The sequence below is a fragment of the Seriola aureovittata genome, chromosome 14, assembly GCF_021018895.1.
Source record: "Seriola aureovittata isolate HTS-2021-v1 ecotype China chromosome 14, ASM2101889v1, whole genome shotgun sequence".
In the NCBI taxonomy this organism is placed as follows: domain Eukaryota; kingdom Metazoa; phylum Chordata; class Actinopteri; order Carangiformes; family Carangidae; genus Seriola; species Seriola aureovittata.
The window spans coordinates 15,237,037-15,253,269 of record NC_079377.1 but is presented as its reverse complement, the minus strand read 5'-3'; the positions used below and the strand labels follow the sequence as shown (position 1 = coordinate 15,253,269).

General features: G+C 39.5%; 1 protein-coding gene across 2 annotated transcripts in view; it reads right to left on the bottom strand.

The window, feature by feature from the left end:
• The window catches only part of pcdh15a (protocadherin-related 15a), a 198,451-nt gene that overhangs the window by 170,441 nt on the left and 11,777 nt on the right, over positions 1-16,233 (bottom strand). The window lies entirely within an intron of this gene.

The following is a 16,233-nucleotide window of genomic DNA, read 5'->3' as shown; positions in this document are numbered from 1 at the left end:
CATATCCGTGCCAGTTGTCAGCATGCTGCTGTTTAGCCTAGCTTAGAACAAAAGCTGGAATCAAGGAGAATCAGTTACCTTAGCTTCATGAAGAGTGAACCAATATACCTCTAAACACCATAACTTTCTTATTGACACATAATTAACAGATTCAAAAGATAAAATCTTAATGTCTGTGGTGATCCCCTGATTTTCTTGTAATGCCATGAGCAAATCCACATTTTTGGTCGAGAATGAAATGTCGCCACAACTTTTGGATGTATTGAGATAACACTAGGTACAGAAATCCTGGTAATACTGGTTCGCACTTGCCTAACACCGTTTTTCACTAAGGAGAGTCACTCATGTAACATAAAGGCAGAAATGTTGACATATAAATATTATCTAATAATCAATCAATCGATTTTCAAATGAATGCATTTGTTCAGTTATCTGTGCTATGTGCTATGACACCAGCCCACTCAAGAGATAATTTTCGGTATAGTTTCCAATGGAATGATATGACCTGCAGTGAGCTTAAGAATTCAAGCAATTCTAACAGCATGGAGAGACCTTAAGACTTATTCACCTCATCAGAGTAATCAAACAAATTAAACAGCCATTAGACAAAACTGCAGAGCCCCACTGAGACTGAAGCAATCCTTTATCCACTCAAAGTGCTCAAAACACCACTGCAGGTATTTATAGGCAGAGGAAAAGCAAATGCGATGCATGCGCTTTTTCGACAGATATGAACTCAATCTAATTCTTGATTCATGAAAATAAATATAAAATGTCAAGTTGTCATTACAAATCCCTACGTGGAATCAGTCATGTCACTATGAAGAGGAAAAAGGCATTTGCGTGCATTAAGGGTGGCTGATGGTGAGTGAATTATAGAACTTGTTCTGAGACAGATTGACTCAAGAAACGCATCAAGGGCCACATAAAAGAACATCATGCAGCGTTGACATTAGCATGTATGAATATGAGAGAAAGAGACAGACATACAGAAAAGAGGAAATTGGAGAGGAGATAGGCCGTATCAGATTTCAGAATGAGGTGCATTCAAAATAATGTAAGTGTGAGCTATAGCTTAAGAAAACGTGGGAGTGGATAAACACATGTCTCAGATGCCTCCGCAGACGACAGTATATGCCCCCGTCACGGATTGCTTCCCAAAGCACTCATTTTGCTTCATTTCCTGTTCCATCCTTTAGTAATGAATAGCATTCATCACTGCATGGATGTGTCTGTGGCTGCATGCAAGGAAAAAGACAGGAGGGGGGAAGACAAAGACAATGGAAGGACGAGTTATTGTCCTTCTGCTCTATGCTGACATGCTGTACTAATGAAATGCTCAATCATTACAGTCAATAGGGTCTTGACATGCAAATCTTTCGTCTTTATAATTACACCCTGATAGTCTCAAACACATCCTGTCAAGAAATGGACAGTTGTCAAGGTTCAACAATCAGAGCGACTGAGGCAGATAGGCATGTTCTCTGGAAATGAGTCAGAACATTCATTAGCCACGCTGTACTGATGTAGTCTGGTGATGGCTTGGTGGATCAAGGCTCTGTGCAGCCATTGTCATTGTCATCGCTTGCTGACTATACAGTACTTCTTTATACTTCCCATCCCCCTGTGGTCCTGAGGACAAGATTCTGCTGCGCTGCACTGTGCCATGCAGTTTCAGCCTGGATTTCCCTATGAGCTTAACAGGGAGTGTAGCCCTCTCATTGTTTAGCACTTCAAAGGAAACAAGAGAAAAGAGAGGGGAGCAAGAGAGAGGGAGAGAGAGGGGAATGATAGACACTGGGTGAGAAAGGAAACATGAAAAAGCAAAAGGCAGAGGGGAAGCAGCACAGGAACAGAGAAGAGGAGTGGGAGGGGAAATATGAAAGAAATAAGAAGGGAGGAGATGGACAGAGTTTGAATGTAAGTAGTTGCTTTCACAGCAGCTAAACTGCCAAGTGCTATATCCAGTATGTCTGTCCAAAAAGAAAAGATTCAAGCAGGACCCAGAGCAAGTCTATGAGGTTGCACTGCAGGTTCTTGCACTAGTATGTTTTTTTTTTTTTTTTTTTTTAGAAAGTACAGGCCAAGTGTCAAATTGAAACTCCAAGCTCAAGTTTCCTAAATCCTGTAATAGTTAAAAATCCCAGTTAGAAATCCCATTTGGTGTTTTGTTTTTGGCCATCCTGCAGATAAACTAGCAATTTTTGAAGTGCACAGCATTTTTTTGTTGAGGCCATATGGTTCTTTTTTTCTGCCTTCAAGATGGTTTCTCCCTCTGGCACTGGTATATCCACCACCGCAACCGCCTTTGACATTTAGCAGTCTTGTCTAAGGGCCAACAGGTCTGCATAGCAAAATAACAAAATTGGTGGTTTTCTTAGTGCATTCCCCAAAAAATTAAAATAAAATTAAAATTAAAAAAACACATGAGGTTTTGTAAACTGACTGACACCTCTGTGGATAAGATTGGTTAGTTGATACACCTAAAATGGCAAATAAATTGCCATTAAAGGAACAGTTTCGCATTCGGGGGAATACTCTCAGGAGGAAAGTGTGAGTTGAGAGTATCAATATTATTCTCATATCTGTGTGGTCAACATGAAGCTAGAGCCAGGACACAGTTAGATTAGTTTAGTATAAAGATTGGAAGCAGGGGAAAACAGGTAGCAAATTTGTGGAGTCTCCACTGGTTGCCAAACTCACAGTAACTCCAGGACATCACTGCACCCAGCCAAGAAATACAACCAAACATTCCTCCTTGTGAAACCAAAACTTATTTTCACACTTTTTGTACGGTTAAAACAAACAAGAGCTTTAGTGGTGCTGACAGGTAGAGGTTTTTTTTTTTAACCTTTGGACAGAAGCTTCCAGTCTTTATGCTGAAGTAAGATTACCATCTCCTGGTTGTAGCTTTGTGTCGAACACACAGATATGAGCTTGGCATAGATCTAAACTGTATGCTTATTTCCTCAAATGTCAAACTATATTCATTTTAGATACCAAATTCTCAAATTAGGCAACGGAAACACTTATAGAAATACTGTCGTCAGGATAAAGGTTACGGAGAGATCACTGTCATGTTAGCAAAGAAAAGAACACCATATTAATTCACCAGCCCAACCTCTTAAACACCTCAGGTACATTTGTGGAGAGCTCAAAACTATGTCATAAAACTTATGTGTATGCGTGTATGCTGAACTTCAGTTTAGAGGGTAAAAACAGCCATGCTTAAGTGCAGAAAGGACAAAAATTCAGGGAAAATATCTGCTTTGTGAAGATAATGAATTATGGAGGTGCATGAACATCATCCCCCACTGCTCCACCACACTCTTAATTACCTGTCTCATAGCCTGGCAGTTATGACAATGACAGGGCATTAGTTAATCCATGTAGCATTAAGAAAGAACAGCACATCTGCATCTAATTACAATTCAATAAGGACTCTCACATCCAATATCCAACCTGAACTTTCTGGTTTTCTAGTGGGTAGTTTGTCATTTCAGTGATGAATTTTCATGGATTCTGTTACCAAGTTAAAAGCATTGCTTTATTGACATCGAGACAACTAATTACTGCCATTCATTTAATCTCAGCAGATAAAGGGACATGTTACATTTAAGATTGTTTTCTAATCAACGTCTTGTTGAATTATTTTCAAAAGCTAAGATTAAAGGACTTGGTCCCCTCAGAAATGAGTCTTGTGAACAGGGTTCAGAAAGTTGAAACCTTAAGATTCTCAGCCAGAGAGAGAGAGAGAGAGAGAGCGAGCTGTTGACTTAAAAGTAATATTCATAAAAGGAAATATGAGGAATGATTATGCGACTCATCTTTGCTGAGCCTCCTTGTGTGCATCTTGCAGCTTTGACCATGTTTAGACAGAGAGGCCCCACCTCAAACAGCTTTATGGCAAATCCCTATACAGAGGCAGAATGCTTGAAGTATGCATAATAATTGTTGCATTGCTGTTTCTACATTTGTCCTTGGTTAAAGAGACAGTCTATCTGCAGACTCGAGTAATTACAGTATGTACTCTACTGCTCTGGTTCTTAGGAGACCTGCATGAGGTAAACATTGTACATTGTCACAAGCTTGAATCAAAATATTCAACAAGCTGGAGGGTGGTGTGCAGCATTTCAAAGTACCAAGATATCAGATAGTGACTTTCTAACTGTGGTGGCTAAGTCAACACATGAATTAAATATTTTGCTCAGTCATTGTTTATAGTGTTACAAAAACACAAAACTAACACTAATCTGGTGTTTGACTGTAGCTTTTAATGTCAGCTGTTCACTCACCCAAACCATGCACACCTGAAAATTTAAAAGCTTGTCAAAGCCAAGACAAACAGAGATAACAACTATATTTTCACGAGCTAAATCCCTCAAAACGGTGTCTCATCTCAGGTTCTTGAGCTAAGAGTGGAAGACCAAACACAAGCATCATACATCTGTAACTCAAACCTTACCAACATTTGGTAGGTGGACATAGGGAGGGGGTGCAGCCTGGCAGGAAGGTCTGCCTGTGAGGTACTGTTCAGGATGAAAGTGGACCCTTGACCTTTGCAGTACACTTCTTTATGGTTTAAACATTTTTTGCTGGCAAAACTGTGCTAGCAGGACATATTGCTTTGGAAAACAATTAAGGATTAATGAAATCTGGGTTGTGCTAATAAAATAGCAATACAAGCGTATACATCTGTTCTTGACAATACACTGAATTAAGTTTTCCAGGACTAAAGCAACCTCTATTACAAAAAGGGCAGATGCTGCACACCTACCTAAGCAATGGGACTGGAGAACATCTTGGCTGTGTACATACTTGTTCATCTATAATAACTCCATGTTACAAAGAAGCAAATCAAGCTCTGCCAAAATAAAGAAAAGAAAAAAAAAGAAAAAAGTAAAATTCATTGCAATTATCAACAGCAGTGACTGGCTTTGTTTTTGCATTCAACAAACAGTATTGTCAGCGCTCCAGAGTGGGAAGACAGTGAGGGATTATAATGTCCTTGACAATGCACTACAGCATGGAACTCTGCATGTGTGAACAATTAAAAAGGACTGCAGTACAAACTAGGGAAGAAAAACTCCCCTATTGGTTTTCATAATTATTTTTTACTTATCATACATGCCAGAATATCTAAATAAAATAATTTGAACGAACGAATATAGAAGGTGTACAATTCAAAAATGCACAACCCATGCTGTACAATATTTGAAATGTGACCTGCTTTTCTGTACAACTGTAAAATAAATCTGTCAGCATACTGTCAGTTAAGTCAGTGAGTGGTTGCTTACGATATGATAGCCGATAGCATTTCTTAAAATAATCCCCTCACACCTGTGCACAAACGCAGTCACCCTGCATGTATTGTGACACCTGACTTTATGGGATCATTCATCAGCACCATCATCACAGGGTGCTAAAAGCAGCTCAGCTTTATGAATTAATTCTGCATGTGACACTCACAGTGACAACCCTGGACCTGTGGTGGTAGCCATTAAGCTGAGATATTCCTTGTTATTAACACGTGTCATGGCTGATGTGCTTTAATGGACAGTAAAAGCCATTGAGACACTCTCTAGTGAGAAAACAGCCACACTCAAACTGCCACTTTAGAAAAGAAGTGTGGACAGACTTAGTAAATGAGAGACAGCAAGACAGAGATAGAAAGAGACAGAGATTTATAGTGGCAAGAAAAAGTATGTGAACCCTTGGCACTGAGTAGAACGTATACCACTACCAAGGCCAAACATTTTCTTCATTATTTAGTCAGTCTGCACCAAATTGTACAAACTCATGGATGTATTTTTTACATCAAAAGCTATTCATGATTTCCTGGGAAATTGACGGAAATGTTGAAAAACACCCTCTCTCTCAATGTTAAGGAAAGTGATAAAAAAATTCCTGGATTTGCCCGTTAAACTGAATCCACACCAAAATTGAATGGGTTCTTCCCTGGCTTCTGCCGCATCCGTCCACCAAGCTAACCACAAAGTGCTTCCTCACTTTTTGCTTAATCCTGCCAACAAGCAAACAAACAAACAAACCAACCAACAGGTATTGATAAAAATACAACTTACTTGTTGGAGGTAATTACCTTGTTTTGTGCATTAATTTGTCATAAAATATGCTCTGCTTGTCATCTAAGTCACAAATGAAAACAACATAATGTAATAACACAGAAACAATTATAATATTTTATGTCTTCACTGAACACAGCCATTAAACATTCACAGTGCTAGTGGGAAAAGTAAATTAACCCATGGATTTAATAACTGGTGGAACCTCCTTTGGCAACAATAACCACACATAAGAGCTTCCGGTAGCTGCTGATCACCCCTTAGCCATATTCTTAGGATGTCTGTTGTGAACGATTCTCTTCAGTTCATTCTACAGCATCTCTGCTTGATTAAAGTCTGGCCTCTGACTGGGCCTGTCCAACAGATTTTCTTGGTTTTAAAACATTGCCAATTACATTTACTTCAGTGTCTACGATCATCGTCCTGTTGCGTCACTCAACCTCTGAGCTTCCAGGTTTGGTAACTCCTGACTCCAGTTAGCTTTTGTTAATGCTATTATCTGAGGGATTCACATACTTTTTCCAGCCTACACTGAATATTTTCATAATGTCTTCAATACTGACAAGAGTGACACAATGATTTGTATCAGTTACAATACATTGTGTTTGTTCATTATTTTCAATACATTTCATTAGAACAAATTTTAAGACAGATTTAGACATAAATGAAAATAATTCCTACTTGTTCTTGCCACTGTACATTTACTCCTAGAAATTACAACAAAAGCATTCCAACTCCATAATCAGAGTAAAAACACAAGCAATCTGCAGAGTTTCATCTTTCTCAGCACAGTGATGATCGGAGATGGCCGTGTCTCAGATTCCTGAAAGCACAGTTTGAAGGTTCTGGTTTAAGCTCAAGGTCTGAAGCACTCGCCACCTTCAAAATTACATCAAGCCATTCACTAAGTGTCTACAAAGGGTCAAGGAGGCAACAACATTACACTCTTATGCACATTCTATCCAAAGACTTGCAACAGCTCTGTATCGTCTTCATACACTGAGCCTTTCATTTCTTGCAGCACTTTCTAGTGTGAACAAAAACATCCTTATTTGATAAACTCAATACTATTCACTACCAGGCTCGCCACTGAAAGGTTTACATGAGTTGTTTGATAATGTGTGGTAGCCTAAAGCCAGTAGGAAAAAGAGGAGTAGGAAACTAGAGGGACTTCATTGATATTCATCATTTTTCAGAGGGAAGCTCAGCTCTTTTACTTGAACTCTTGCTCTTTTGCTCTCCTGCATCCAGCACACAGATGACCTTTGAGGCACATGTGCAGACACAAAACACTGAGAGAAATGAGGCTAAGTTGTAAGACCGGGAGTAATTTGAAAGATTAATGAATGTTGTGCAGTCCCTCTGTTCGTCCTCTGTGGTGTTTATTGTAACATCTCTGTCCTTTCCCCTCAGGTGTACCTCATCTGTGCTGATTGTTAAAGAGGTTGGGCACACTAGAGGCCTGTCTCCCTCCCCATCCCAGCAACAGTCTTTGTTTACTCTCATACTCTAGCTGTGTCCCAATTCATGGGCCCTCCCTTCAAAGGCTGTATTTGAAGACCGACTGTGTCATAGCGGTGCGACTACGCTGTCCTATTTCGCAGGCTCCTTCAAATGCAGCTGTCTTTTCCTGGCCAACTTATCCCAGGATTCATTGCACACCAGTAATGAAAGCAAACAATGGCGACAGAGAGCCCAAGGAATACACTTAAAAATGTACGTATTTGGTTTCAGCTCAGTTCAACAGCTAACTCAACAACAACGACGCAATGGTAAGGGCGGACACGGCTGGTGACGCGAAGTGAATATCCTCTGTAGAACAGACAGTCTCATTTTGATTCGGCCTTCGCAACCTACAACAGCTACGAATGACCTGTTGTAAAGCTGTAGAGTGTTTACCGACTTAAATACTACATACACAAATATAACTTTAAATGTTACTTACTTTCTGACTGTTGTAAAAACAAGAGTAATCCACCTGTCTTGATCAGGTTAGTGTTGCTCCCCATCACAATGGTTAGCTAGGGCAGGAGAGGTGGACACAAATGCAGACACTAAGGCGGGGTGATGCAGTGAAGCAAAAACGGGCTTACATGCAGCCGGGTGGAAAAAAGCTGAAGTTCTGGAAGGCAGGCGAGCAGAACTCAGGAAATTCAAACTCAGGTATTCCAAACTGAGGCAGCAAAACGTATGGGGAAAACTCAGAAACAAGCAGAGGAAACTAAAAAGACGAACTGACAGAGAGTGAGGAGAACACAGGGACAGGTTAATTAGGAACAGGTGAAACTAATCAGGGCGGGGCAGGCAATCAAACATATGGTGGGAAACATGAGGGCAGGATGTAAAACAATCAAAGACACAAAAGACGGGCGATTTTCAAAATAAAAACGAAAGCATAGAAAACACTGACAAAAAAAAAAACAAAAACAAGAAATGACCACAGGAGCAGGGAGGGATGTAACACTCCCACTGTATTCTTAATTCAAAACAGATCCCTTGGAGAAGATATTAAAATGACAGCTGCAATAATCACTATAAGCATGGCCTTACATTGGGTATAATTTAATTACTAGAGTGGAATGAATATCCCTTTCATGAAGAGATGAATGGTCATTTGAATTGTATGTGGGCCCATCTGAAATGCATAATAAGGAATTTTCAATAACCAGACGACCAAGATGATCACTTACTGGGCAGTGATTATGTTAGCGGTAATTATCATTGACCTTACTTTGCAGGGAATGACAGACCGTGACTGTGCCGAAAAAGCTTAATACACCATTACAAAGCCAACAGCACCGCGAGGAGTCTGTGTGCTGGCGTCTATATTTTCTGACTACAGCTTGTAGGTTCCTGCCAAAACAAGACCTCAGTCTGACCTGCCACTAAATAAAACAGACGTAGCCGTTGGGTGTTCACGTGTTGCTGTGCCCTACTGTGGTGAATTCTGGAATAAAACATGTGCTTGACGTGTTTGAGCACTGCATTGTTTTGCAAGTTTTTCATTTTTGTTTAAGCTTTTTCCACAAAAACGCTTCCAGTTTAAAAAAGAATGCTGGCCATCGATTGCTCTCTGAGGCATTGGTGGCCTTTTCAAAAAGGTGGCCCAGATTTCTCTCTGGGTTCTGCAAATGAAAATCGATCACAGGAAAACCATAAACATAAATAGACCACAGCTATTTCTCTTGGACTGGACTGAGTTCCAATGTATGAACTTAAGGTCACAAAGGAAAACATCCATAAGCTAAGGTGACATGTCCAATTTTGCTGGATAACCCATCATACTGAACAATAAGGTAAGAAACAAAAGCTGCAAAATGAAAACACATTTAAGGGCACCAGAGCACATTGAATGGATTTTGTGTTTGGATACAAATAATTTATATTGTGCTTTTTCATCATAAATTCTTCACCCAACTATCTAATGGACAGGACGGGGAACATATTCTGAGACGGACTCCAGTGAACGAATGTGTTGTCATCGTCACAAAAAAAAAAAAAAAAAAAACTGGCTACCATGATTGCTGTGGGGTTTATTTAGCTCTATTTGGTTATGTAAAAAGGAAAAAAAAAACTGGGGACCTTTAAGTAGTCCAACTTGAAAGGGAGAAAGAGAGGGCTTCAATAAAAACCTGACATCAGTGCAACTCCACATTTCACAGCTAATTTACTAAGATCATAAGGTGTGTGTGGCTGCTGCACAGTCCTGCTGAGTGCCATTAAAAACTCTGGCCCTTTTCTCACATTCGGAAATCTATTAATGAAGCCTCTAGCAGTGAGGAAGCCGCTTTACTCTCAGCCTTAAAAGTGCAAAGTGGCATTTTTTAAAATGTCACTGTCATATGTTGCTTTGATAAAGGCTACGCTTACTGCACTATACATACTTAGGGGGGTAAATGTCATCCCTCAGAGGAAAGGGAACAAAATAGTATTTTATCTCCTCTGAGACCCCTTGATCTGGCAAAACAGTTTGAAGACAAAGAGGTGAGTTGATTGCTCCAGTAGTGAAAGGTATATATATTTTTTTTTTCTGAAGCTTACAAAAATAAGTGTTTGTGCAAGTTCCTGCTTAACTAAACAAATTCTGAGATTGATTAATAAAGAACTGTATTTACACGCATGAATCACACCGGCTTAAAACTGCACACAGCCTTCTGCGATCTATACAGATTCTACCAGCATTCAATTTTTAATGACTCCATATGCAGTAAACTGTATGTACAAAGTCGAGGGGCGCATGTGGCCCTTATGTGTCTGTGTTAAATTCAATCACTTGCGGTTTCGGCTGAGTGCTGGCAGGTTGACAGCCTTTGAGCACGAGGACTGCACCGGCTGCGGAATCCCTTTTTACCGCCGCCAAGGAGGTTACGTTTTCACCCGTGTCTGTTGGTTTCTTTGTTTGTTTGTTTGACAGCAGGATTACACAAAAACACGAAACCGATTTTCACCAAACTTGGTGGAGGGATGGGGAACGGGCCCAGGAGGGAACGATTAAATTCCAGTGCAATTTTTTCTTCACTTTCCTTATTGTTAGTTGGGGCATTTTTTTACCTTTTTTTGAATTGTTTGGCCTTGATGCAGTTATGCACTATGTGTCACTGAAAGACATATTATTACATTCAGTTTCAAGTTGATTGGAATTCAGTTCCAAACTAATAAATTGAACTTCAAATAAAGTTATTGAGATTCACTTATCCAATGCAATTATTCAAGTTAAACACTACAAATTCAAACTATGCGATTTAAATTCAGTTTTTTAATGCAATTATTCAAATATAAATGATTCAAATTCAGCTTCTAGGGACACATATTTTACAGTGATGAGTGGGAGGGAGCGTAATTGCTTGTGAAATTGTCATCGCACCTGGAACACATTCTAACACTGCTCAGAAAGTGATAACCTTCACAATGGGATGCAAGGTTATTCAGGCATTTGCTCCCCCCCATGTCTGCCCTCCGAATAAATGTACTGTCAAACTTGAGAAAATATTTGAGACCCCTGTTGTGGGCGTTCTGAGAATGGTGGCTGTTCTGGCCAACTGGCTTTTAGATGCAAATGGACATTTTGGTGGATAGATAGCCCTCTAGCGTCTGGTACTATCAGAGTTGTCAGGAGAATTCATTAGGGAGGGACACGGGGGGAAGAATTAGACAAGAGCAGAGCACATTCTGCCAAAAGGTTTGATTTGGTGTCCTCTCTAATGGATGTCCTACTCAGATCAGAAAATTGGGAAAGACTCCGGTGGGATGGAAAAGAAGTAAAAATAAAAACCACAGAGGAATGCACATGGAGCCAAGCATGATAAATTCAGAAGATTCATCCACTTGTGTATGTTTAGTTTGGTAGTAATTATGTCACAATAGGGCGAATTATATAAACCAGCACATCATCAGTCCCAAATGCCCTTCAGTGATGCTAAACATCGCCTCATTCTTGAGAATCATAAAAAGCCAATGGAAAGTAGAAAATGGGAATTTTTTTCCTGAACTATATTAATGCAACGTCAACTGACTACTTGAATCAAGAAGATACAGGCCTACATTTCCCTGTTCAATGTACACCACTGCCAGAAAATGATTTATGTTTAACTCAATGACTCATTCACTGATGTACAGCTGCAAGAATCAAAACAATTCAAAACCAGATGTCCTACTGCCTGCTGTTACAATAAACATTTTGTTGCTGCTGGTGATTTTAATGAAAGACATCAACCAACGTTTACAAAGGGGAACATTGTGACCTTAATACTGTCTGACATTTTAGAAAAAACAAATGGCTCTGAAAACAATTGAACATATGTGTACATATGTGATTATTAATCCTCTTCTGGGAAAGAAAAAAAAACATGAAAGTATATAGTTTAAAGTTTGTATTACTGATTAATCTGTAATACCAATTAAATCCATTTTATAAAAATTAATCTGTATTTGTATTTTTTTTTTTTTTAATATTTGGAATATGAATCCATCTCTTTGGTTCTTTCCACATCCTTTTCTTTTTTTTTTGTTCTCATCACAAATATTTCTGAGACTAGTGTGGCCTTGAGTCTACACTGAATTACAAAATGTAGCACAAGTAATTCAGAGTGCGTCTGTTTCATACTCATGAGTTCTCAGTCCACTGCCTGAGGTAGGATCACATCTGAAACACACAAGATGCAGTCTGAGGGTAGTTCTGAAGGAAAGAGCTGATGTTTAACTAAATCCGTTCTTATTGTAATTCAGTGCTGAAGCTTGAGGGATATTAACAAATCTATCCAGTTAGCCTGTGGAAACTGCTTAATGGCTGAGTGGGAGCATATGTTCTTAGATTTAAATGCACATATTGTTCTTGATACAATCTACAATGTCAGCTCTCTTCAAAATAGAGTGTTCCCAGAAAAAGTCAGCATATTGCATGCTGTCAAATTTCATCAAAGCAGCACTGTACATTTGATTGCTGTGAGGTACCTGTCTCATGCCAATAAGACCATGTTTTCCTTTAAATCATGTTTTTGCCTTTTGTGAAATGACTGAAACAGACTGGCAAGTTGCATTTTCAATCCCTGTGGCAAAAGGAGTGATTACTCTCACATATGGATAAAAAAAAAAAAAAAAAAAGAAAACATCACTTATTTCACTGAACCAAAAAGTCATTTTCTCTATTGAATGTACTACCACTCACTGGTGAGGTAATGGGCCTTGACCATGTGCATTTACACACTGCTGTCAACCAAGAGCGTCATAACCCACATACAGAAAAAACACCAAATTCCTCATCTAGTGAAGTGTGAAAGACGATGCAGAAGCACTGAGGTCCGAGGCTCGTGGGTAGGCTCTTCACGCAAAAGGTTCAGGATTTCTGCTAAACAGAGCAAAGAGCATAAAAAAAAAAAAAAAATGGGACTTTTTTTTTTTTCAATTTAATTGAGTCGCTCACATTAACTTCAAAGCGACAGAAGTAATTCCCACTCTTTGCTGGTGTTCATTTTCCCAAGTTAAAACCTTGTCCTCTTCATTAAAAGTCCATCCCTCCTCATCCCCTTGAGCCTGTCATGTTCAAACAGTGTTCCCAGCTCCTTGCTAGGCTGGATTAATGAAATATTTGATATAAAATGTCAAAATAAGGGAAAAGCAGCTTGGACCAGGGACCGCAGTGATTATCGCTAGGAGAGAGAAAAATATAATGAGGTACAGTCATCTTTTTGCCCCCGTTCTTTTTCCTTAACTACAGCCTATGCTATACTGTGGTGCTTGAAAGCTGAAATAGATTTTTACCTAAAAGAAACCTAGCAGCCACCCCAGAATGAAAATGACAAAAACGGAAAGGAAATCTTGACCTCAGGTCGAAATGCCCTGGTGTTCTCAGACATTTTGTACGGCTTCATTTTCATTTAAACGAGTTTTTATAAAGGCAGCGAATGGTTACCAAGAAATGAAACCAATGGTCAAGAACTGTCGATCTAAAATGTTACATTGAACACACCCACACTTTTCTGATGTCAGAGCTGGGGAGCTTACAATTTCTATAATTTTCTGAAAGAAAATAGGCAGGGTTTGAAGTAACTCGAATAACATGACTTTAATGTTTAACATTTCAACACTTGACTGCTTTCACACGAGTCCTACCACAGGTATGAACACACCTCATACAATCAGAATAAATGTTGGATGTGGAATGATTTGAAAGAGTAAATGCCTAAAACCCATTTGGCCGATGCTTAAAGTGTTAATTCTGGCAGGATTTAAATTGGCTGGCTCGCTCATACAGACAGCATTAACATATTTTGCATCGCTCCCTACTGTTCAAGATGGAGAAAAAAAACAGCAGAACAGTCTTTCAATTCTACAAACTACAACTCTGATTGCATGATTAATTGTAAATGAACTGCCAAAAAACACAGACGTAAGATGAGTGAGGGCTGTAGACTGTACATGCAAGAACAGTCCTACATTGCAGTACGATCAAGAAATGAGTGGAGGTCCATGTCGCTGCCAAGAATCCGAGCCAACTGGAAAAGTCACTACATGTTTACCAAAGTGCCAAGAAAACAGAGTAAAAAAACTGCACAAAACCACCCACACAGTTGACCACCACCTGTCAGACAACTGCAACCCACTGACCAAAATTCTCCAATCATTGCAGGGTGACAGTCAGACACAGCTGAAACACTCCTGCAGACATCAGTCTTCCACTCCTGTTCCCCTTTCAGCAGCCACCTGTATGTACCGTATGCCTTTTCAAGCTGAAAGGCCTGAAGTGGCCCCTCATTATTCAGTGCCATGACATGTACTAGTGTATTTCAGTCTACAAGCTCTTCACCTAGCTTCTACAGTTACAGAGAGAGGGGTTAATTAGGTGAAGGTGCCCCTAATTGAGTGTCTTGACCACTCATGACTCACTCACTTCCCAATCAACAGGCCGCAACAGAAGCGGGTCCACAGACACGGCCACAGGAGTGCAAGAATCATAGCGAGGTCGTACCCTCAGTTCAGCTATTTTAACTTATATCTTTCCAGTTCCAACATATAATCTCCAGTGCCTTGTTATTTTCAATCAGAAAACACGACAGCAGAGTTGTATGGGTGAAGTCAGTGGATGGCGTTGACTCAATCGGTGTGAAGACGCTGAAGAACAAAGTGAAGCAACTTTTATTTCTCTCCAAACATACTGGCCTTGCATGATGTTTGAAGGCCACAAGATAACTGCATCCTTGCCGTGTATTTCTGCCTCAAGAACCTTTACAGATGTAAGGATTTCCCGCAACCCGACACACTCACACATGCACTAAACACACACAAAACATTTGTCAGGAGAAATGAGATAAACAGATTGTGGTTTACTCTCATCAATTTGCTTGAGACCTGACAGTTTTAACTGCCGGCATCCAAACAACAACAACAACAAAAAGAAAATGGGGGCACACAGGTATACATGCATTCAGAAGACTGAACTGTTTTTCAGAATAACAACAGTATGCCTTCGCTGTAGGTCTGTCTGCTCATTTTAGGGTGGCTAATGGCGTTAGAAATGAGGCTCTACATTGGTTTTGATCAAGTCAAGCTCTACTTCATCTGACCTGATTATCAGCAGACATCAAAACAATGATGTCCCCCTTCTTATGATGAATGGGTTTATTTTTTCAGGCCACATCCATCACAAATACGCTTTGATTAATATTTATTCTGAGACTTTGCTGTGAGGAGGCCTTGTTGGAAAAAAATGCCATGCAACAAAAAAGTTTTGGAAAGGATATTTTCTTTCAAGTTATAGGATTCCATAGAGTGACGTGACAGGACAATCATGCAAGAGACAAAATAAACCCAGCAAAGCAAAATTGCTCTTGAATCAATAGTCTATATCCCAAGGACCCTGCGGGGTGACAGTGAATGGGCCTCCAAATGGGCTCTGTCACCTGGAATGAGGAAGCTTTATTTATTCTAACCTCAAACTAAATTTAAAGTCACTTGCAGCTGAAAACGACAACAAACAACAGTCTTCAGGCGTATGATCCATCCATTTTATGCATTAAATCTCCATCTTGTACATTTAGAATTTTTCGCTCTTGTTAGAGGGCAGAGCACAAAAGAAACTGGCTGCTGTGATAAATCTGTTACCTGTCTACATGCAGCCAACCACCAGGTGGTACCCAGATGGACAAAGCTGCAATGTTCAGAGTGATTTTATAATTCATGTGGGTGAGACACAATTTTCACAATGTAATACAAGGGGTTGAATTTTTGTTTGTTTTGTGCACATATGCAATGAAAGTAAAATCCTGTGATGTTTCAATTATTTTTTTTTTAATGAAGTACAATGTAAAAGAAACACATGCTAAGATGTTCTGCTCCGCATGCAGCTAAGAGTTGGATATTGTTTTCATGCTGAGAAATAGAATGAGCCTCTCTAGATAATCTTTTGAAATCATCCTCTCCAGAAAAAAAAGAAAAGAAAAAAAAAAGGACAGCACAGGTCGATTGTTCAAACAGCTTAAAAGAATATTTACATTCAGAGCAAAAGCAGTGAAAATTCAGCTTTCTCTCTGCCAACAAGGTTCTGACAGCCATTACCCACATCTATTAAGTTGTAACCAAGTACATGTACTACAACTACTGCATGAATACTCACTCTTTAAGTTGCATGTTACTGTCGCTCAAACGCACAAACATT